A 22,847-nucleotide genomic window follows, 5' to 3' on the forward strand; every position below is an offset into this window, starting at 1 on the left:
CAGATAAAGCCAAAGCTCCCTTTGACCACCCCCATGAATGCAGGCCCCCTCTCCCTGGAAGTAATGAAGGAACCTACTGAGATCAGTCTGTTTCTCCAGATCTTTTTCTATGCATTTTCGTACATACGTACATACGTGTAGAAACTGCATTGTGGTTTTATGTATAGGGCTGGGTTTTTTTTGACATAAATTGTATCATGCAATATGCATTTTTCTGCAAGCTTACTTTTTTCCATTCTGTAGTAAGCCCCAAGGATCTCTCCTGTTGGTTCCTACAGATTTGCCTCTTTCTTTCTAATCTTCCGTGTGAGGGATTCCTTTGATACCAGGGTCAAAAGCCCATGATGCGAGCAATTCTGAGATGTCTGCTGGGGGCATCTTTGTCAGCTACATTAAAGAATTTGGGGGAATAATAGCCATGACAGCAGCCACCTTTTACTAGACGCTTGCAGTGTGCCTGGCGCTGTGGGATAAGGGCTCTGAATGTGTTTGTTCATTGTGAATCCATGCTATGATGCCCGCTATGAGGCTGGTAGTCTGCGCCCATTCTGTAAACAAGAAATCTGAGACATCAGGACGTTAAATCCCTTGCCCGGATCCATAGAACTATTTATGACTGGGAGCCAGGATATGACCCCAAAGCTCCCTCTCTTTATCAGGATGCTGCACTGTGAGTTGTTCACGGGTCCTTGCCACTGAACTGACGCCGACCTCTCCAGGGCAGAGAGAGGGCCTCGCTGATCCTGGGAAGCCTTGTTGGTGTTATGAGAGAAAGAAGTTTCCAAATTCCAGTTCTGAGGTGCAGGCAAGTCACATCAGCTTCCTGAGCCACCACTTTCTCACCTGCAAAATGGGCACGTCACCTTTCGTCACAGGCCTGCTGAGGCATCACGTGACATAATGTCTGTGCAGAAGACAGGCCACATAGGCATAAACACTGTGTTCTAAGTCACTGTAGAAGGAATGCTTGGATGCTGGGGAGGTGTCTTCAAGGTTACCCTGAGACCGGACCTTTACCTGCCCAGGAGCAAGAATCAAGGGGCGTCCCCCACTGTGATGCATTAGCAATGGTGGGGGGCAGTTTGGGCTTTAGGGCACAGATGGAATGGGGAAGATGGGTGGGTCCAGGTCTTCCCCTTGAGGCAAAGAAAACCAAGAATCTCCTTTCAGGAAAAGGGCACCACTAGTCCTAGTAGAGAAAAACCCAGAAAACTGCCCAGAGTGTGACACTGGACTGGACAAAGATTGAGCAGCGCCCTCCCAAACAGAGGCCCTAAGAACCGGAAGCTGTTCCCATCAGCCCCTCAAGACCGCTGGTGTAGAACGGTCATGGCTGTCAGCTACAGGCCTTCTCTCTGCTAAGCACTTCCTATGAATTGTCTGTTTAATCCGCACAGCCACACTGAGACAGAGGTCTAACTGTTGCCCCATTGTTACAAATGGGAAAATCAAGGCCCAGAAGGGTTGAATAACTTGCCCAGGGTCATCAAGTGACTAAGTGGAAGGATCGGGATTCCATCCCAAGTCTAACGAGCTCTTATTTATTGACACGTGAAAAATGTCATGATCTACTGTCAAGTGTGAAAACAGCAGCCAAAATAACGGGTATACTATAATCCTGTTTTCTGAATATAAAATGAACGTGTATGTGCATATATATAATAACATATAATATGTATTAGACATACATTGTATTACATTTGTGTAATATGCACGTTATATATTTATACATAGGTAACATGTTATATAATATACACATGCACACATATATGTATATAATATATATTTAATATTTTATGTCTATTATATTGTGTATATATAAAACTATATAACATGTATATATACATAATATAATATAAATTTACTGCATACACACAGACTAGAAGTAATTAATACTTCAAAATGTTAGCAACTGCACCTCTGGGTTATTATAGGTGAGATTTATTTGCTCACTTTTGTGCATGTGTATCTTATAATTTTTCTATAAGCCTGAATTACCTATATGATAATTAGTTACAAATTTCATGAAAATCAGATGTTTGCCATCAATGAACATGTGGGACACACACAATGTCGACCATTTCATTAAATATGCTTTAAATGTATATAATATATAAATAATATATGACTGGTTTTCTGCCGAGCACTGCATATATATTATTTGACTTAACCTTCACAATAACCACAGTAACATCCACATTTTACAGATGAGGAAACTGAGGGCCAAGGAGCCGCTTAAGTAGCTCTCCCAAGGTACTAGATAATTTTACATGTTAGTTTCCTCTTTCGCCGATTTCCTGACTATAAGAATCATCTGGAGGCATTTGTTAAAAATCATCCTCTGGGCCCATCCCCTAGAAATTCTGATTCAGTCAATCTGGAAAAGGCCCAGGAATCTGGAAAAACACAGCACCCCAATGATTCTGAGCATCAGGCGAGCGTGAGCAGCATCCATCTACTATCTGAATTATGTAATGAAAGCTGTTTGTTTCTCAGACGAGCTTAAGCATTCAGATCCTTGGGCAATAAAACCAGGGCAGAATCCCCATTCCGGAAGCGTGTGGCACCCTTCCTGGGCTCGCGTGCTCAGCAGACATTTTCTGAGCAGTTCCAGAAGGGACGAGACCTTGTCCGGGGCCCTGAGAATTCAAAGAGCAGTCTGCACCAGTCCAGGCCTGAAGGGGCTCCCAGTGGGGCAGACGAGACAGATGTGCCAAGGCCAATCACGAGGCCAAAGTACAGAAGCCAGAAGGGAAGGGCGGCCAGGGTTCAATGTGGAGACCAAGGACGCACAATTAAGAGAACAGCCTCGTACAGAGCCATGATCCAGGATCACAGGATGATAATGATGGGAGTTCTGTTTATTCTAAGAGAAGTTCTCACTCATCCAAACATCTTTTTCAGGTGTTTTCTAAATAAAAAGAACTAGGGATACAAGAGAATCACCCGCCCTCCATGCCCTGAGGTGGGTGCAGGCTGAAGACACACACCCCGAAAAGCCTGTACACAAGTCCCCTCTGGTTAGCTGCAGAAATTGAGAGCATTTAGCATTTAGATGCTTTGATAGCTATTTGACAAATTCTGTTTGTCGAATCTAATATTTTCAAAGTAAGGCCCACATTTTTCTTGGGTTTTTTGGTGCCTTTCATTTTTCTAGTAAATCATTCTTCTCATATTTTACAAAAGTACTGGCTAATCCTCCTACATCACTAAATAAATAATTTTCCAAAATGGTTCCAGAGACACTGCCTTATAAATCAGGACGATGCCAACGTACGACTGTCATTAACATTCAACAGATGGGGAAACTGAGGCTCAGAGGCATTGGAATCATGTCCAAGGTCATATAACTAAAGTGGTACCAGGATTTGAACTCAGGATCTGATCCCAAGACCCGGGCCCTCGGCACAATAGCTCTCTCCTGAAACAGAGGGTCCAAACAGCCTAGAGGTGAAGGTGGGGAAGCACAATTAGAAAAGGGCCTTTGTAGTGCCTCACTCTGCCAGGTGTCCTAATTTATTTTTAGGTCACCCTCCATTCAAGTCCATGCTGAGCTGAACTGCAAAGGGTCCAAAGGTTCCATCGTCAAGTGAAGAAACACAGGGCTTCCGGAAATAGCACACCCACGCTGAGCCCACCCCCTTGCCCTGGTACTGCCTGGGTGCAAAATAAGGTCTCCTGAGCCTGAGGGTCAGAAAGATGGATCCCAGGACTCTGAATGAGAGAGCAGGAACCCAGAGATGCAGTTCTCCATCTCCACACCAGGGGGCAGCCTGGCACCTTCCACGGCAGATGGAAAATTTTTCAGACCCTCCTGGATCTGAGCATCTTCAGTGCCTTATTACTGTACTCAGTATTAGCATGATGGTAAATTTAGCAGCATAAACAAAAAAAAAGTTTAAAGTCAAGACATGTGACAGAGCTATAAATAATCATGTCTGAAATCTCTAATGTGAAACTGGGAACTTTTTCCACTCGGATGCTAAACCAAGATAAACCCAGAAACCGATGGGCCAGCCCCTGGGGTTTGGTTTGCTGCAGCCCCAAATCATTACCGCTTAGGTGCTTTAAAAAACAAAAACAAAAAACAAACAAACAAACAAAACACACATATTAAAAAAAAAAAAAAAAACCACGAACCCAGAGTCCGTGAAAGCTGGAAGGGAGCTCAGTACACAGACAGAGGAGCTCCCAGAGATCTTTCACAAACTCTCTCGTGAAGAAGCACCAAGGGGAGCTTCTCATCTCCCATCCACTTCACACGTGAGGAATCTGAGACTCAGGGCCGTGACATGGCTGACCTTAAAACCACACGGGTGAAGAGACGAGCTCCAGAACCTTCGGTACCCCCCACTGGGCTGCCTATCAGCAAGCACCCCATCACTGCTGCCTTCTCTTTAGAGGCACAGGCTAGCAGCAGAGTTCAAAGCCATGAACCCACCGGATCCGGCCTGTGCACTTTCTACTGCCCAGAGCTCTCTCCCTCTAGCTTGTGGAGGCATCCCTTCTCAACCACCCCCAGCGTCACCATCACAGCACCCTACTTTTTATCTTGATAACACTTATCGTTATCCCACAAATCATCCTGTTTATTGGTTTCCATGGTTAAGCGCCTAGCCATCACCAGCATCACACACCCCCATCAGAATGTCAGCCCCGAAGAGCTTGGGTTTGCTTGTCTTCCCAACTGCCCACCCCCGCGTTCAGAGCAGTATTTGGCATCCAGTCGCTGCTCAAGACATTTTTCTTGGTGGCTCGATAACTCAGCATCACGGGCAAGTGGAGGCCAGGCCTCTTCTGCCCGTAAACCCCAACCCCTTCTCCAGCTGGCAGTACACATTGAGAACCCCGGGGCCCCCTGGCTCCCCGGCCAAGGCTCTTGGGTTCTCAGAGCCCGCAGATCAGGGTAAGGAATCTCCGCAGCCAGCGGCCCCACGCCTTCCCGCGGTTGCCAGGGCAACCATTGTCATAACATCCCCAGCGCACCGCGGGGCCAGCTGACGGGGGACTTGAGGGGGAGGGGGGATTATTTGACTCTCCAACGTCTCAAGTAACCTGCAGATTTGCATCCGCACGCAAATTTCCCGCTGAGGGCTGGAGGCCTGGGAGACGCGCCCTTCGTCTCTCTCCACCCGGGATCGCAGAGCCGGATCCCTTTGGCCGAGGCAGGCAGGACCCACCGGTCTGGGCTGGCCCCCAGGGACCCCGCGGTGCAGGCCGCAGGCTGGCTCCCTCTGCTGGAAACCACCCACCGCCCACTGCTTTGGGTGAAAAGTGCTGCTGTGGCTTTTCCTTTTCTTGATGTTATTACTGTTAATCAATATTGCAAACAACGAGGGAAAAAAAAGAGTTCAGAGATTTCATGAGCGCCTACCGGACGCCAGGCCTAGGGGTAGCTTCCTCACACAATCATTATTATAATGTTAATATTTATGCTACAACAATGCATTGTGCTATAACATTTACAGTATATCCGAATATCGTGTAATATATATTCATAGATGTATTCATAGGTCTAGATAAGAATTCACAGGCATAATAGATCATTTGAAATATAATTTTATATAGCATTGTTGTATATTTATAATAATAAAACTGACATTTCTCGATACTTTTTATATGCCAGCCCTGTGCCTATGGCTTTAGGTATGTTAATAATAATGCCATCATCAGTAAACTATTACACAATAATACTCATAAGTTTTACTGAGCACTTAGTATGTGCCAGGCTCTGTGCTAAGTGCTATACTAACATTATGAGGTTGTCACACACACACCCTATTATTTCCATTTGAGCCAAGAACCCTATTATTCCCATTTGAAAGATGGGAAAATGGAGGCACCGAGTGACCAAGTAACTTGCCTACGGTCACGAGGATGACAGGCGGGGACTGAGGTCGCCCCCAAGGCTGTCCCATTCCTTATTTCCACACCACTTAAAAGCTGTTGAACTTGAGCCGGCAGCGGAAGCTCCCTGGGGGAGCTTGTTAAGAACACACGTGCTGAGCCCCTGCTTCCCCCAACCCACACGTGTGGAATCAGAGACTCTTGGGACAGGGGGCTTCTCTTCTCATTCCTTGTAAACAAAGTCCCCAGATAGTACTAACAAAGGCAAAAAGTCTAGAACTACTACCTTAGGGTTCTTTATCAGTAGTTACGGCTGTGGTGCCAATTAGGCGATCTGATTAATGGAATGAGTCTGGAGGGGCTGAAACTCTGGAGAGGGCAGAGTGACGTATGCGGGACCCATAATCCTGGAAAGGAAGAGGAAAATGGGGGGCATAGGGAATAAAACTGCAGGGTCCCCTCAGGCACACTTAGCTGCGTCCCCAGCTGCAACCACTCCCCACCTTTTTGGAACAGGAGGGACCTGCGTGAAGATTAATAAATAATAACACACTTTTGCCCAGGGCTGGCTAAATTACCTGCCACTGCCCACCTCCCAGTCCCCCTCTTAATCATTCACCAGGGACCAAGCTGTACAGAGAAATTAAAGCTTGTAAGAGTGGGGCCCCGTCCTTTGCACCCATATTTTGAACCCTGAGACCTGGCAAGCGACCTGGAGTTGTAATGAACAGAGGGGGTGGGGGGGTGGCGGAGGCACTGCACTGGGAAGGCGTGGCCGGGGAGGGGTGAGGCAGAAGACTGGGAAGCTGAGCTTGTGGTCCCAGGGCAGCTGCAAGGACTGGAAGCTAAACCCAAGTAGCGGCTACAACATCTGTGGGGCAGCAGTAAAACATCAGTGTAGGGCCATGGGTAAAACTGCCCTGAGCAACGTGTTGCCTTTTCACTCACGACATGAACGACAGGGAAAAGAACTAAGAATCCAGAACTCGAGGAAGACTGGATGAATCAAGGGGAAAACATAAGCGATGAAAACAGGTCTCGTTTGGGCAACTACTTCACTTTACAAACATCGTTTAATTGTTTGGAGATGTTTAATTCACTGAGGTTGTCAATGGAAACAAACATTATACAAAATCCCCTTCCGTGTGATTGCTAGAGTTTGCTAGACTTACATGAATAGAATAATATCATACGTAAGCTGAATTAAAAGCGTAAAGAAAATAAGGGTATTGACTCTCTTTGCTTTAATAAACTAAATGTTAATTTCTAAAAAAAACAAAAAAAGCATTCCATAAAAGTGAAAATTCAGTCCTCGGTCTCGCCACGTTTCGAGAGCTGAATAGCCACGTGTGGACGGTGGCTGCTTACTGGACAGCGCTGATACAGACCGCGTCCATTACCTCAATGGATGTTCCCTCTAAATCGCATGTCCAATTTTTCGCAGGTTTCTGAATACCCCAGAACCATTTTTTCCCAAATAGACAATACCACTCTTTCCAAGATTTTCAGGATTGTCCCAGTGGAAGATGCGGGCTCCCAAAGGAACGGAGGCATCGGTCCAGCACAGGGCTGGGAGGGCGGGGGAGAGAAGGGTGGAACCTGCGGGCAGTGCCCGCTGTGAAGTTTACCGAAGAATGAGGAGAATCCATGAAAACCTGCAGGAGGAAGCACGGAGGAGGCTGCAAACGCATTCACTAACCCCTCTCCATTTTAGTTTACGATGGATTTTTGCCAAATCCTTGAGATTACCGTCAGCCTGACCATCGTCCAACTCTCAGCAGCTTCGGATGGGAAATCAGGGAGTGGTTTAATCGATTTCTTTTTTCCATTTGGTAAATTTCATACACAAGCTAAAGGATTCTGACCCCAAAATACAGTTGGAAAATTTCAATTTAGCCAGAAAATGGTCTCGTTAAGAAGAACCATATACTATATCACCATGACCTTTGAATGCACGGACAAAGAAAGACTAAAACTGAACTCAAGAGCCCAGGATTCAACTCCCTCCTCTGCAATGAAGGAACTGTGGGGCCTTGGGTAAGCCACGTAGCCTCACAAGGACTTGTTTTTCTAGGGGTTAAATGAGAGGTTAGAAAAATAGATACCCTCCTGAGTGACTCCAAGTTCAACAATTCCAGGATCGTTCTTAGAGGAGACCCTAATGGGGGGAAAGAAAAAGCATCCGACGTGAGTCTACACACTAGTCTCGGCTTTGCTGGGCGAGGAAAAGCATTTTTTGTGTCTGCTGGTGATGCTCCTGGTATCTTGGCAACAGGGTCATTCAGTGTTCAGAAGAAAATGTTAGCCAGGCAGGTGATGCTCCAGGTCAGGCGTGAGCCTCCTGGTTTTGTGTGCAAGCAACAAAAGCCACGAGCAGGGAGACTCCAGCACACACAACTACCATCGACTGGCAAAATGAAGTCGTGGAGCAAGAAGTTCCAGGCTGGGAATTGTTCGGGACACCAGGCTCCCATCTGACTCTCTCCCGAACAAGCTGATAGAACATCGCTCAGCAAATCACTTAAGGCAGCACTGGCCAATGGAACTTCCGTGATGACGGCAGTGTTCTGTACCTAGCCTCCAGTCACGTGGGACTATTAAGTATTTAAAATGTGGCTACTATGTGTGACTGAGGAGCTGAACTCGAAGTTTTATATCATATTAATTAATTAAGCGACCAATGGTTACCATCTCAGATAACATCGATGTAACCCATTCTCCACAGTGTGTCTTCTCTCCGTTTTCCTCCCCCTCAGCAAAAAGCCATACCTGCTCTTCCCCACCTTCCAGGTATATTGAGGGGTTGAACAAAGGGTTGAGCGTTTGCTGAGAGGTCCCTTCATAGTTGGGAGAAAGCACTATCTGGCTAAGCTTGAGGCAGCCTCCCACTCAGATCTTGCTGTGGCCATGGACGAACGCCCAAGGTCCTGAGACTGTCACCCAAGACCTTCCTTTCCTGTGGCCCAAACCCTCTCCACTTCTCTTCCAGACGTGCCATTTGCTGGACTCCCAACACACGCTGAGTACCATCCAAACGCCTCGCCCTGGCCTGCAGGACCCTGCTCACTTCTCCCCATCATGAACACCACAACTCTTAACTCCAAGTCCACGAGAAGGTTCTTCCCCCCCTCAAACGAACCAAGCTGGCTCCCACCCCAGGGCCTTGGCAGACGCTGGCTCCTTCATCAAGAACCCTCCCCGTTCACATGTGGCCAGCCCCTTCTCAGCGTGCAGAGGTCTGCTCACAAGTCACGTCCCTTCCAAACAAGACAAATAAGACCGCTCCATTTTTCTCTCGCCTCCGACCATGTTCTTTTCCTTCACGGCACTTATCATGGCTTTCAATCATATTTCCCTGGTGCCTATTTGCTTAAAACCCTTCGTACCCTGCTCATGCGGAAGCGCCCTGAGGGCGGGCAACGGTCTCTTTTGCTGTCCTCTGCATCTTTAGCATCCAGCCCAGTGCCTGACCCGCAGTAAGTGCTTAATAAATACTTGTTGGATGATGAAGTGAGTGAATGGTCCCTTATACTTTCCTCCTCTGCCCTTTTGCCTTCACCGGGGGTTCTCAAGGTAGGATCCCCAGACCAAGCCATCCACATCAGCTGGAAACTTCTAAGACAAGCAAATTCTCAGGCCCCAGACACCCTGAATGGAAGTCCAGGAGTGACACGGCAATGCGTTTTCACAAGGCGATTCTGATGCACGTTCAAGTTTGAGAGTCCCTGCTCCAGGCCCTTCTGTGCTTCTGAAATGACCTCTCTGCCCTTTGCCCTTTTGTCCATCCTCCAAGTTCTAGCCCAAATGCTCACTCTCCCTGGAAGCTTCCTTCCATTCTCACCCAGGAGAACCCACCACCTTCAACTCCAAAACCCCCATGGTTATGTTCGACACCTAAAATCTGTTCCCTTGTACTAGAGTTGTTTCTATTCGCATCTTAATTCCCCCGCTAGATTTTAAGTATTCCAAGGGCAAGGGGTCTTATCTTTGTCACCTCTGCATTCTCCCTGCAACGAACACAGTGATTTCCCCCTAGGAAGTAATTAAAACTGTAGGACAGATTTACAGAGGAATGGATGATGCGCAAAAAATGAAGGACTTCCCTTTGCACAAAACCCACAACTGCCTCATCAGTCCTGGGTTCAGATTCCCAGTCTGGACTCTGGATTCCTTTTCTGTTTTGTTTACTGTGATCTGTTTGGGGATGCGGACGGGGGCTTGGTGAATACGAGATACAAACTCAACAGACGGGCAACTCCAACCATCTGCTGCTAACCCGGAGATGGGGCTGACAGCAGAGGGAAATGCAAAGCTATTTTTTCCAAAGAGAAAAAGAGAAGAGAGAGTCTCTTACTTGCGGGACCCTCTTTAGTACGATAACTGCCCCATCAACGCTGTCGCACGGCCCCTGTGGCGTCATTTCTCTCGATCATCTCAGCCGCTAATAAATGGCAACAGCGGTCTCCAGTTTTTAGGCTCTTTAGGTGTATTTGTCTCAAATCCTCATTACAAACCAGAGAGGCTGGCCTCATTGTCCCTATTTTACAAATGAGGAGAACGGGGGGTCCACTGACTTGCCTGGTTGGCAGTGTCACAGCTGACCCCAGGGCTGTCTGGCTTCAAAGCTGTACTCCCTCCACAAACCATGGCGGCCAGCTGAGGTAGGAAGAGATGGAGCCAGAGGCCAGTGTTGCGGGTTCAAGTCCAGCAGGGTCAGTTTAGTGACTAATTAAAATGACTCAAGGTCATGAGAACAGAGAGAGAACCGGATACTGAATGGCTTAGAGCCTCTCACCCCGAGTACCACAATCCTATTCAAGATATTTCTCCAAAATCCTGGAGACAGCTACAGGCCTCGACAGGAAAATGCCGTGTGGGAAAGAGAGACAAGTAAGCAACAAACAAGATGACCACAGGTTGTGATCAAGGCTATGGTTGCAACAAAGAGCTTAAAGCACATAACACAGGATGGTCAGTTACCTGGAACAGGCAAAGGAAGTCTCCCTACTCAGGGGGCCAAGCACAGCACGCGCAAAGGCCCTGAGGTGGGAAAGTCCTTGGCACGTTTCAGGAGCTGGGAGCTGGAATATCGTGGACAAAGGGAAGAGAAGAGGGAGATCTGGTCAGAGATGCAGGCCCCAGCTCACAGGGAGGAACTGATTACCGCGTACAGATTTTGAAAAAGTTCTGGAGGTGGATCGTGGTGATGGTCACGCAACAGCGAGAAGGTACTAAATGCCACCGAACTGCACACTTGACATGGCTTAAACATTAAATTCTATGTTACATATATTTTACCACAATTGTTTTTTAAAGTATGTTCCCACAGACATCTCAGGTATTATAAATTTCACTTTACAGATGTAGAAACAAAAGCCATCTGGCCCTCAAATGACTCGCCCAACACCTCCTATGCAAGTTACCAGCAGAAGGCAGACTTAGAACCCAGGTCATGCAACCCCATCATGCCCCACAGGGACGACGCCCCCCCTTCCCGGCCTCAGATGCCCCTTCAAACTCAGGTCACACGTAGAAGGAAAATCCAGGCACGGGAAGCTGTTCGCCAGCAAAGGAAAACAGATCTCTCCTGGTTATTATTAGCCAGGCGAGGCAGCTGGGTGTGGAGGGCGCCAGCTGGGTGGCCCTCCCAGGAGAGGCACCCCAGGTGCCCGCGCATCTGGGCAGCAAACTCTGCACTCACGGCGGGGACCTGAAACTTTCCACCAAAATCCCCACATGCAGCTACTTAGCTCTTGGGGGAGAATTAACACAGGTCCCCGGAGCTGAGATTTTCCATGTTTAGCTTTAACCCAAAGGAAAATTTTGTTAGAAAGTTTAAAGGGTGTGACTATTTTTAAATGAGACAACAGGGCTGCAATGTCAGCATCCTCGCAAAAGTGAGAAAGGCTTGCCTCTTACCTCCTTTTTTTTTTTCCCCCTTTTATAATGCAAATGGCTCAACTGCAGAAGAAAGTAAAGGAAGTTAATAATTAAGAGCCTGCCATAGGCCAAGAACTTGCTTTATCTTAAACTGGTGGTCCTCAACTAGGGGGCGGTTTTGCCCCAGGGGACGCAGGCAATGTCAGGAGACATTTTGCTTGTCACTTGGGGGGGTGGGGTGGGGTGGGGGGTGAGACTACTACTGGTATCTAGTGGGTGGCACACCTGCCCAGGGATGCTGGTCAACATCCTACAATGCACAGGTTGCCCCACAGAGAATTATCTAGCCCCAAATATCAACAGTGCCGAGGTGGAGAAACCCTCTCCTAGGCCAGGGGTTCTCAGGACGCTTGGACGAATTGTTAAAACAGAGATTGCTGGGCCCCAGCCCCAGAGGTGTGACTCAGTGGTCTGGAGAGGAGCATTTCTGACAAGCTCCCAGGTGACGCCGATGCTGGGGGTCCAGGGATAACGGTGTGGGGAGCCCACCTCGAGTCACCCTCACAACAGTCTTGAGGCATCAGAACTGTTTTTCCGACCTTACAGATGCAAGACCTAAGGCTCTGCAGAGGGACAAGCATTGCCCAAAGTCATTCAAGCTATTAAGTGACAGAAGCAGTATCTGAATCCATGTCTACATAATCTCCAGCCTCTATAGGTGCCCAAAGGCTTTGGTGCTCAGCCAAGTGTCCTAGGAGCCCGGGATGGTGCCTCTGGTCTGCATTTTTTCCAACCAGGATCATCTTCTATCAGTGGAGCTTATAAGTTTCAAAGTAAGGGGACCAAGCCCCAAATTCCACAATAGTGTTCTCCTGGAAACACTGTTTATAAATCTAGTAATTTTAAATAAGATCACTATTTAAACGTCCTCTCTGTGTACAAGTCTTTTGCAGGTTCTAGAAACGTTTTATAGAAGTATTTTATCCACGGTTTTCATGCTCGATTTATTTTACGTGGGGACCGCACCCTAATGCTTCATTCATACCATTTTATTGCATTTGAAGTTGTTTATATATCTATAAACCATAGGTTTCTTTTCTTCCCACTTGGATCCATCCACCCAGGGACATCTTTCTGCCAAACCTTGCATCACACTTGAATGGTGTAATGGAAATAATGTTGGACTGGGAGCCAGGAGACTTGGGTTCCAGCAGACGAGAGAAGGAGGTCTCAGAGTGGAATATTGCACCATCCCATCTTCTACCTCAAAGGGCTACCGGATTCCCTGGTTGACGAGGAATTACCACTGGGTCACTCCGCCGCGTGGTTAAGCACTGCCATCCCTCGCTTCAGAAAAATTAAATCATTCAATGGTCACATGAGAAGGGTGCAGGCCACATACTGTACGATTCTATTTATATGAAATGTCCAGAACAGGTAAATAGAGAGAGACCGAAAGTAAACTAGTCGTTTCCAGGGGCTGGGGAGCGACTGCTAATGGGCATGGGGTTTCTTGTGGGGTGATGAGAATGTGCTAGAATTGGGGAGTGGTGATGGTTGCACAACCCTATAAATACACTAAAAGCAACTGAGTGTATACTTTAGGGGGGAGAGAGAGTTTGCGGTATGTGAACTATATCTCAATTTTTAAAAAAGCTTCCCAAGTGATTCGAACACGCAGCCAAGGAACTCAGTCTCCATCTTTATAAAATGGGTATGTTGGTATCACTCCTGTCTCAGCAACGTCAAGGCTCCACTAGTGTTCAGACTGGGAGACCCTTTCAGGGCAGGTGCTGTGTTAAGCAAGGCTGTGGCACTTCCCCGTCGCTAACCAGGAGGTGTCAGAGGGAAGTGGTCCTTTCCCGCGCTGCCTCGTTCCCCTTTGCCCAAGTCAACGGACACCGGTAACTCAGCTTGCAGGGAGGGCAGCATGATCCTGATAATTCATCATCAGAAATTACTGCCTCATTAGCATCCATCTCCCAAGCCGTGGCAGATGCCAGTTTCGAGCCACATTATGCACAGCAAAAAAAAAAAAAAAAAAAAAAAATCTACAGTGGGGAAAAAAATACCAAGGCATGGGTACCAAGGAAATACATGCCGACTAAGAATAGCTTTGGCACTCGGCATGCTGTGCAGAAAGGTGAGAAGGTTGCTTTCCCTCAACCAGCGAGTCTGAGATCTCGGCTTCTTTTAAGAGAAAAAGCGAGCACTTCAGTCCGCCCAGCGGCCTCCATTATCAGGCAGCATGAAAGGTTGACTAGGAAACCACATCAGCTTTGCCGTGTCCAAAAATACAATCAAAGCGTAGCTGGCGTCTCCTGTGATTCCTGTGCAAGGGGCCAAATGCGAGCTTCTTTCTGTCTTCGTGCTGTCCCCACGACCTGGCTGAGCAGACATGCCTTTGAGGTAGCAACAGCCTTCGTCGGAAGGGAGGAAAATTCTCCCTCCCCCCCGCCCCCCATGGAAATCCCCTTTGGTACAAAAATAAGCACCGGGCTGGTAATTTTTTTTTTTTTAATGTAAGCGAGCTGACTTGGGTGCTAGCTTTTTGCAGAGAAACCTGGTGATGCCAGATCATTAACACAGCAGAAACCACCAAGCAGATGCCCTACAAATAAAATGGGCTCAAGTCCCCAAATTGTTGGGAATATTGTTTTATTTTGAAGTCTCCTATGAAAACACCCCCGCAGAAGTTTCGGTTGGCTTGAGACTATGGCCACCCACACGAATGGGCTGGCAGTTTATTGTGCATACTGTGCGTGTGTGCGTGCGTGTACGTTCTCGCATGCAAAGAGCCATGTATTACACTCCACTCAGCAACTCAGCATCTCTCTCAAGGGCTTCCTGCGAACTTCTGCCTTCTGCACATCCACCTCCTGCAAACTAGTTCCTCGTCTGGAGGGTTAGGAGACTCAGACGCACTTCAAAAGGGTGCTAGGACTGTGAGCACACACACTGACAGTCCAACCTCCCCGCCTCTCAACAACTGTCTTAGTACAGAGCCAAGTGCAATCACACTTGAAAAGTCCTCCAGCTTGAGAAGAGGTTAGTGAAGCTTTTCTTTTTCCTCTTCTTTAAGAAAACAGTTAGGAGGGTTTTCTGGGGCTCTTTTGTCTCTTGGCTTGTTTTTGTTTGGGTGGGGTAAGGACTATCTAGAATAAATCCCTGCTTGGAGGCAGGGCGTGGATCAGACAACCCAGACTCATCATTTTGCGTAAACTGTTGTTAAAATCCCCTCCCTCTCATAGGGCCTTGATACAAGATCCCAACATCTTGCAAGCACAGATTATCTCAATGCATAGTTGTATACATTTGAGTGGTATATCATGGATACTTATGGTGTGATAAAAAACATAAAATCTCTACTTATTCCAAGGCCACACTTCCAGCAACTTCCCCTCCTCTCCTGTGGCACGCGACCATAAAATAAACTGTATAAAGTCCTGTGAGAGGTTGAAAGAGTCTCACAAAGCCCATACACTAACGTCTAAGTGTTTTCTCCAAAGAGACTGTGTGTGGCAGGCAGAATGCTAAGATGGCCCGTGATCTGCTACTCCCTGGTAAAACTCTCCTCCCTGAGTGTGGTTATAACATGGGACATGCTTCTAGCCCACGGAATATGGCAAAGGTGCGGGATGTCATTCCCATAATTAGTACTCATTATATAAAACTCATCTTAGCAGAATGGGGCAGGGGATGGGGGGCGGCGGGTAGGACTCCCCTGCTGGCCTGGAACAAACAAACAGCCATGCTATAAACTGCCTACAGAGATGGCTATATGGTTAGGAAACTACGGGTGACTTCTGGGACAGGAGGGTGGCCTCCAGAGCAAGAGTCTGTAAGAACCATGGGGCCCTCTGCCATAAAGCTCCAAGGAAGTAAATTCTGCCAACGGCATGAACGTACTTGGAGGCAGACTCTTCTCCAGTTGAGCCTTCAGATGAGAGCCCAGCCCAGCCAACACCCTGATTGCAGCCCTGTCAGACTCTGAACACAGGACCCAGTTAAGCCACGCCTGGACTTACAGCCCATGGAAACTGTGAGATAAAAAATGTGCATTGTTTTAAGCTGCTAAGTTTGTGATAATTTGTATGCAGCAATATAAACTAACACAGAAGCCCTTAACTACTTATTCAGAGGTTTACTGACTCTTACTCAAAATCCAATACAGAGGTTCACCAATTCTTATTTAATATATAGATTCAGGTGTATATTCTGCTAGAACACAGCCACCAAGAAATATAATACTAGAAATACATACCCATCAGGAACAGATACTATATGAAAGAGACTCTTTGGAAACGGCCCAAGGTGCTATAACCAGTCTTTAGCACACAGTGGGTACTCAAGGGATGTTTAATGGATGCGTCAAGGGAAAGGAAAGAAAAACAGAAAATAGACATAAAATTCTAAATAATAATGAGTGCCATTTACTGAAAATCCAGCACGTGCGAGGCTCAGTGTTAGGGAGTGTGTGTGTGTGTGTGTGTGTGTGTGTGTGTGTGTGTGTGTGTTTATCTTCACGACAGGCATAACAAGTTATTATTAATTGGGTTTTTGAGATTGTTTCAGGTAGGCAAACCCAGCGTACAACTCGTAACTCACTGCTTTCTGTTATCTTTCCTCTCATAAGAACATCAGCAGCATGACCAAAATCCATACTCAGACTGCGCCCAACACTGATAGGTTGTTGAGTCAGCCGGCATTAGATCATACTGTCGGCTGTGAAAAGCCAATGTGATGGGCCACTGTGTAAGGTGGCCAAGCTCTGGACTGCGTGGATGCTTGATCTGACAAGTAAGTTTACATGCCTACAAAAACCGATAGTGGTTTTGATAAAGGCGTCTCTTCTATTTGAATTGCTTAGAATGGCATGGCAAGATGTCAAAATCATTTACACCAAAATGTGGTTTCGTCTTTCCCAGCAGAGAGCCTGTTGGCATAATAAATTCAGAAGCATCAACGATTCTTCCAAAAAAGTCAACTTGACATTGGTGAAGAGACGAACATTGTGACAAATGCTCAAGAACAGAACAGCTCACAAGGGGGTCACTGAAGTGGAGGGGGGCCTGCTAGGGTGAAGCAAGCAAGGCCCTCATCTTGGATGCAAAGTCTGAGGGATGCCGATAATTCAGGAATATAATAAATAAATCATAAAATATAAATAAAACATACAAATATATACAAAAACATACACAAAACACACAATATTTTAATGGAATTCTTTCGAAAATCAAATTTCAATGCCGAAAAAAAAAAAAACTGATGAATAACACACTCAAAATTTTTTAAAAGATGGAGTATGGTTGATCCTTCATTTTTAAGACCCTGAGTTTCTGTGCAATAGGACTTGTCACTTGCAATCAGCCCACAGTTCCTGGAGTCATGAGGTCACTGCATCCCCAACCAGGCGGGTTTATGAGGGTCATTAATGGAATGCAAACAGATTGAACAATGCAAGGCTTTACATGCAGTCACGTTTTTGATTGTACAGTTTCCACTAACTTTCCCACTTGGCTCAGAACATGGGAAGACCTTTTGATAAAAGTACTGAGGGGCACACATTTTTTCTTCCCCTCTTACCCCAATAGGGCTCTGCTCAGCCCTAGGAGACACTGTCAAAACTACATTCCCCCAGCCTGCACTTAGCAGTCCAAGACTTCTACCTTCATAAACACGGAATGCCAAACATAACGAACGTGATTTTGAGCTCGGCTTGAAAATGTGAAAATTCAAGATGCAGCAACGTCTGTCTATGCTTGCTCAAGGTGAATTACCAGAAGAAAGGAAAGCTTCAGAACAAATGCCAACGGACTCCTATTATAAGATGTCTCTGCCAAGCCAATCACGATAGAAAAATTCCTCCGAAGATCCCGAACACTTATGAATGTATCACAAACACAGACTGAACACTGCAGAGAGGTTGATGACAGTCTCTGGAGTCCCCTGCTTAGATTCAAATCCTGACTCTACCGCCTTCGAGCTGTGTGACCGTAGATCAACTCCTTAATCTCTCCGAGCTGAAAAATGGAGGATAAACGGTATATGCCCAAATATCATGTGGTCCATATTTTCACCAAAAAATTATACACTGTTTATCTGAAATTCAAATTTAATTGTGCATCCTGTACCTTATCTGGCAACCCTACCTAGGGGCAAATAATTGAAATATCTCAGTTCTGACCCCTACGATGCCACTGCAGGAGAATGTGTATAATCCACACTGCTAATGATGACCAGGATAATAACTAAAGGTCACGTTCTGCTCAGTCTTTTCTATTCGAGGAAGTCAAAATATTTTTTGAAATGTGTACATTAAAAAAAAAAAACAAAACAAAACTTTGAAATCTTTTGTCAAAAGTAATTCACATGCTAGCCTGAAGAAGCAGGTGTCACATCAGGGAAAATCACTTACAAAGAACAGGACGATGTCCCGGATGCTACATCAAAAAGGAAGAGGTGTGATCATCAGGCTCTTTAACCAGGACGTTTACCGGTTTAGCCGAGGTCACAGAGCAGGTAAATGGCAGACCCTGGGCTCAGACCCAATTGTGTTTAACCCCAAAGATGATGTTCTCAGGCGTGGGCCAGTGTTTCCCAAACATGTCACCTGCGTATACTCTTTTCCATCTTTGCCATAACCTCTGCTGTTTATTTAAAATCGCAATTGTTACTTCTTCAAAATTCGTGTTCAAGTTAATGCAGACCTATTTGCACTATCATTTTAGCCTTTTCCTACATAATAATATCTGTAAGCCGTAACTTTGAGACGTTATTTATATATTTTCTAATATAAATAACAGTAAACATGTAACTATTAAAATGCAAAATGTTTTGCCCACGTGCCAGACCCCAGCCCCAAAGCACCACGTGTACCGTTGGTGGTCAACACGCCGCACGCTGGGATGCTTGGAACTCCGGACTTGGCGAAAGCAGTGAAAGTAGGTGGGCATTCAGAGGGGAAAAGAGAAAAGCTAACGCACGGCCCAGGCCACACACCATGTCTATGGTACACGAGCAATGAAAAATTACGTGAGACCAAGAGCTGCTGTGAGCGCATTCTCTTCCCGGTAAGGACAGCTCCTCGCAGCAGAGGAAATATTTCGCTGAGAGGCAGGTGACAAGGGCTGGAATCACAGCTCTGCCTTATACCTGGGGACAAGACACTGAGAAAAATAGTAAAATAACCAGAAAACTGGAACTGCCCATCCTTATCTTTCTGAAGAAATTCGGACTAAATTACACCAAGTTCCCCTTTTTCCGATCCAATTCTGTGACTCAAAAAGTAGGAAGACAGTATGAAATAATTAGTAATAAAAAATAACTGGGTGATCATAATAGTTAACATTCATTCGTTCATTCATTCATTCCACAGATATTTATTGAGTACCTACTATGTGCCAGGCACTGGTCCAGGTGTTGGGGACACATGGATGATACACATTAAAAAAAAAAATCATTTGTCTTTACACAACTTCTAGGGAGGTGTAAGCTTTCGATATGTCCACGATTCTCTCACTGACCCCTTCCGGCAGTAGTTCTCATAAAATCCCCTTCTTAAAACACAGACCCCTGGACCCCACCCTCAGAGTTGCTGATTTAGTAGGTCTGGGGTGGGATCTGAAAATCAGTGGTTCTCACAAGCGCCCAGGCGATGCTAACTCATGCTGCTGGTCGGGGACCCCACTTTGAGAACCACAATTCTATGAGGTAGATATTTCTATTTTCTTCATCGAACAGATGGGCAAACTACAACCCAAAGAGGTTAAATTACCTACTCAGTAAGTAATTAACACGGTGAGGGACAACACCAAGATTCACACCTGGTTCTTTCTAACTGCCTGGTTCTAACTACAACAGCGATGAGATAAGCTGCCTTTGTTCAGGCCGGGGAGTCCTGCCACGCTGACTCAGCAGAGATTGGACAGGTGCCCTTCCTTTCAGCCAGAATTTATAAAACTTAAAAGAAATGAGTCCTCCATCCTGTGAACCTGGATGTACCAGGTCTGGGAGCTCAGGATGACACTCGGCAGGTATCTCAGGTGAGATCTGGTCTCCAGGTGAAGACACAACAGCTGCATCCGTCTCCCAACACCCTCTGCTAACTAATCTGCAGGGCTGGATTGACGTCAGCCACAGTGGAAACTACTCTCCTGCCCTGACCTGTTTAGAGATTAAGAGAGCACAGAACAGAGAGAGAAAGAGAGAGAGAGAAAGAGCGAGAGAGAGACAATATCAGAAGAAAAAAAAAAAATGAGTGGAAAAACCTGCAAGCAAACCAACCACCTGTAGAGGACAAGGTTAAAGTAAGTTAACCTCACACTGTTTAGTCATGAAATGCAAATAAAGAGAAACTAATGTGTTAGCTTTCCAGAAATATCTAGAGGGGAGACTGTAGCTACATCTTTAATACTTGAAATTTTTCCTTTTTTCTTCCTATAAAGCTATATAATACTGGCTTCCTAATAACCCTTTCACTGCCCTGCTTCAGGAGCTGCCAACTCACTGAAAAGGTTTTCGATATAATCACAACACTTGTGTTCTAGAGAAAAAAGAATCAAGTGGAAGCTCCTAGTGAAAACTGGAAGATACAGGAGGATTCGGGTTGGGTAAAAGTAAAGAGATAATTAGCTCCCAAGAAAGAAGAATTCAATAAGAAAAAAGAAACATTTTGGGTGGGTATTTACAAGAGAGAGTGGCTGACAGCAACCAATTTACAGTGTGGGATCAGTATCTTCCATTTGTATTTCGTGTTGAAATAAAAAATGATTCGTATGTGAAGAAGCAACACATAGACTATATTTAAATGCACTTGTCATGTATCCATTTACATACATTTCCAAATAAACATCAGGAAAAAATAACTAGAAAACTCATTATCTTTGGCTTTGTTTATGCTTTTTTGCAAGACATTATTGACTGAGTCTGGCTTTCTTCTAGATTACACTGGCAATATTTACTGAGCAAAGGCTGCTTTGTGAGGAAAACAGGCTTCTGAAATCTGAACAAACGTGGAAATGCACACCCACCTTCACCTTTAAGGGCCTTCAGGACAAAATATTCCTAAGCAACCAGCCTCAGAACAGTAAACCGAAGCACAATTCACGAAAGCTGCCCTTTCTACGACCTGAAGGATGTCTACAGTTTAGCAATTTAAGTACCTATGACACAAATATGTAAAGACAATACTCAGTCTTTGGTATCTCAGTAGAGAATCCACAGAAGGCAAAGGTCAAAGAGACTTTGTGTTATCAGTACCTCTGAGGTCAAAGAGACTTCAATGTGCTGTGGCTCTTACGAGAATGGACGTGCACAGCACATGAAGTGACATACTACTGCAAACGAACATTCGAACACGGCATAGAGAAAAGCCAGGGACCGCAAATAAGTCACACTTGAGTTTTCAAAGCACGTTGCAGGTTATTCTTTTGAATCGTTAAGGTAATGAAACAGCGGGTCAATGAAAGGTCCCATTCCGTCCCCGTATTTAATTCACCGCAGCCTATCACTCCATAGAATGTCGAAACCAATAGGGAGCCTTAGAGGACCTCTCATCCAACCCAATTTTGTAGGTTAAGGAAGTAAGACATAGACGGGCGGCATGAACACGCAAAGCCAAGAAGCAAGTTAATTCCAGCACCAAGACTCGAACGTGGTTCTGACTCCCAAGACCAACATGCATGGCCCTAGTCCAGCGGTTTTCAAACAGGGGTTCCATGGAATCCCCAGGAGCCCCACGCTAGAGTCCAGCAGACAGGATTTCGACACCACCCACTACTTGGACCTAGTAGTTTACTTTTACCCACTTTTTATACTGGCGTCTTCAGTAAGATTTCACTTGAAAATAAGAGGCTCCACTGTCTGAACAAAATTTGGACACCACTTCACTACCCCTACTCTTGTCTTCTATAAAACAAATTCACTCTGAAGCTGGTTCCCTCCCTACCAGGTCTAAATCGCCTGACACTGTTTACCAGAATGCCAGTGGCGAGGTCGGGGACAGTGCCAGTTCTCCGTCCGCTGACCCCCACCCTCAGCTCCTATGTCTTTCAACTGGCTTTGCCCTCCGGCACAATTATCTAAGACACTATTTACCAAAATGTGCACCTGTTCATATCAGGGAATATTATAGCTGGTGCTTGCACAGGACATTAAATAACCCTGTATCACGAGGTATGAAATTTATTCTTTTTCCAATTCTTTTTCAATTACATCAAGATTATACCAATAAGGTCTCAGTTTAGTGCTATTATATCCTTAACAACTCCCAATGCTTGCCAATCTCCTTCTGCTAACCAAGAAAGAGCCTCTATTTCCCCATTCGTAACGAGAATACTTGCCTCATACGATGGTTGTGAGGTTCAAATTAGATGCCATGTGAAAAGTGCTCAGCACAGTGCCTGCTATAAGAAAGAACTCATGCTGGCTAGTGGGAGTTTGCTTTGTACCTGTTCTTCTATAAGACTCAGAAAAGCAGGGCTGAATGGTGGCCCCGTCCTCAAAGGCATTATATTTTTATATTTTATCGCAATTTAAACTTACTTTTCCCTTTAAAAAGCTTCAAGATTTCACAAGATCCCCTGGAGACAACTAGAGAAATTCTCTGAGGAACACAGGCAGGGCCAAAGCCTCACCTCTATCCTCTTTCTATGGTGCATAGTGTCATACACGGCACCGTGGGATTCTTGAAAAGAGGTTCTGGAGTGCTTTGCTTTGGGAACTCTCCGATCAAATGTCAGCTCAGAAGGCAAGCAGGAGTCTAGCATGAAGCGTACCATAATGTGCTCCTAAGAAAAGGGCATCTGTGTGCTCCCCTATGCTGCTCTGTCACTAACAAAAGGAAGGACATCATTCACAAAGACCGGAGGGCTGCCCACGTTTGAAATTCACTGCCAGATGCCACGGCCATAGAGGCCACGTAGAACCCACCGGAGCAAGTGGTCATAGTACTCATTACGCTGCCTTTCAGACGCCACGTGTTGCAATGCCTCCGTGCATCAGTCACGCCTGGCGAACTTCCAAGCATCCTTCGAAATCCAATTCAAAGGTCATCGCCTGTGTTAAATCTTCTCAATGTTAGATTATATTATCGATCTGCAAATATTCTCTGTCTCTCT

At 45.9% G+C, this 22,847-nt stretch overlaps 1 protein-coding gene across 1 annotated transcript in view; it reads right to left on the bottom strand.

Annotated features, from left to right (window-relative positions):
• Positions 1-22,847, bottom strand: part of KSR2 (kinase suppressor of ras 2) — a 332,915-nt gene that overhangs the window by 276,185 nt on the left and 33,883 nt on the right. The window lies entirely within an intron of this gene.

This window comes from Pteropus medius, unplaced genomic scaffold (assembly GCF_902729225.1).
Source record: "Pteropus medius unplaced genomic scaffold, Ma_sr-lr_union100, whole genome shotgun sequence".
Taxonomy (NCBI): Eukaryota; Metazoa; Chordata; class Mammalia; order Chiroptera; family Pteropodidae; genus Pteropus; species Pteropus medius.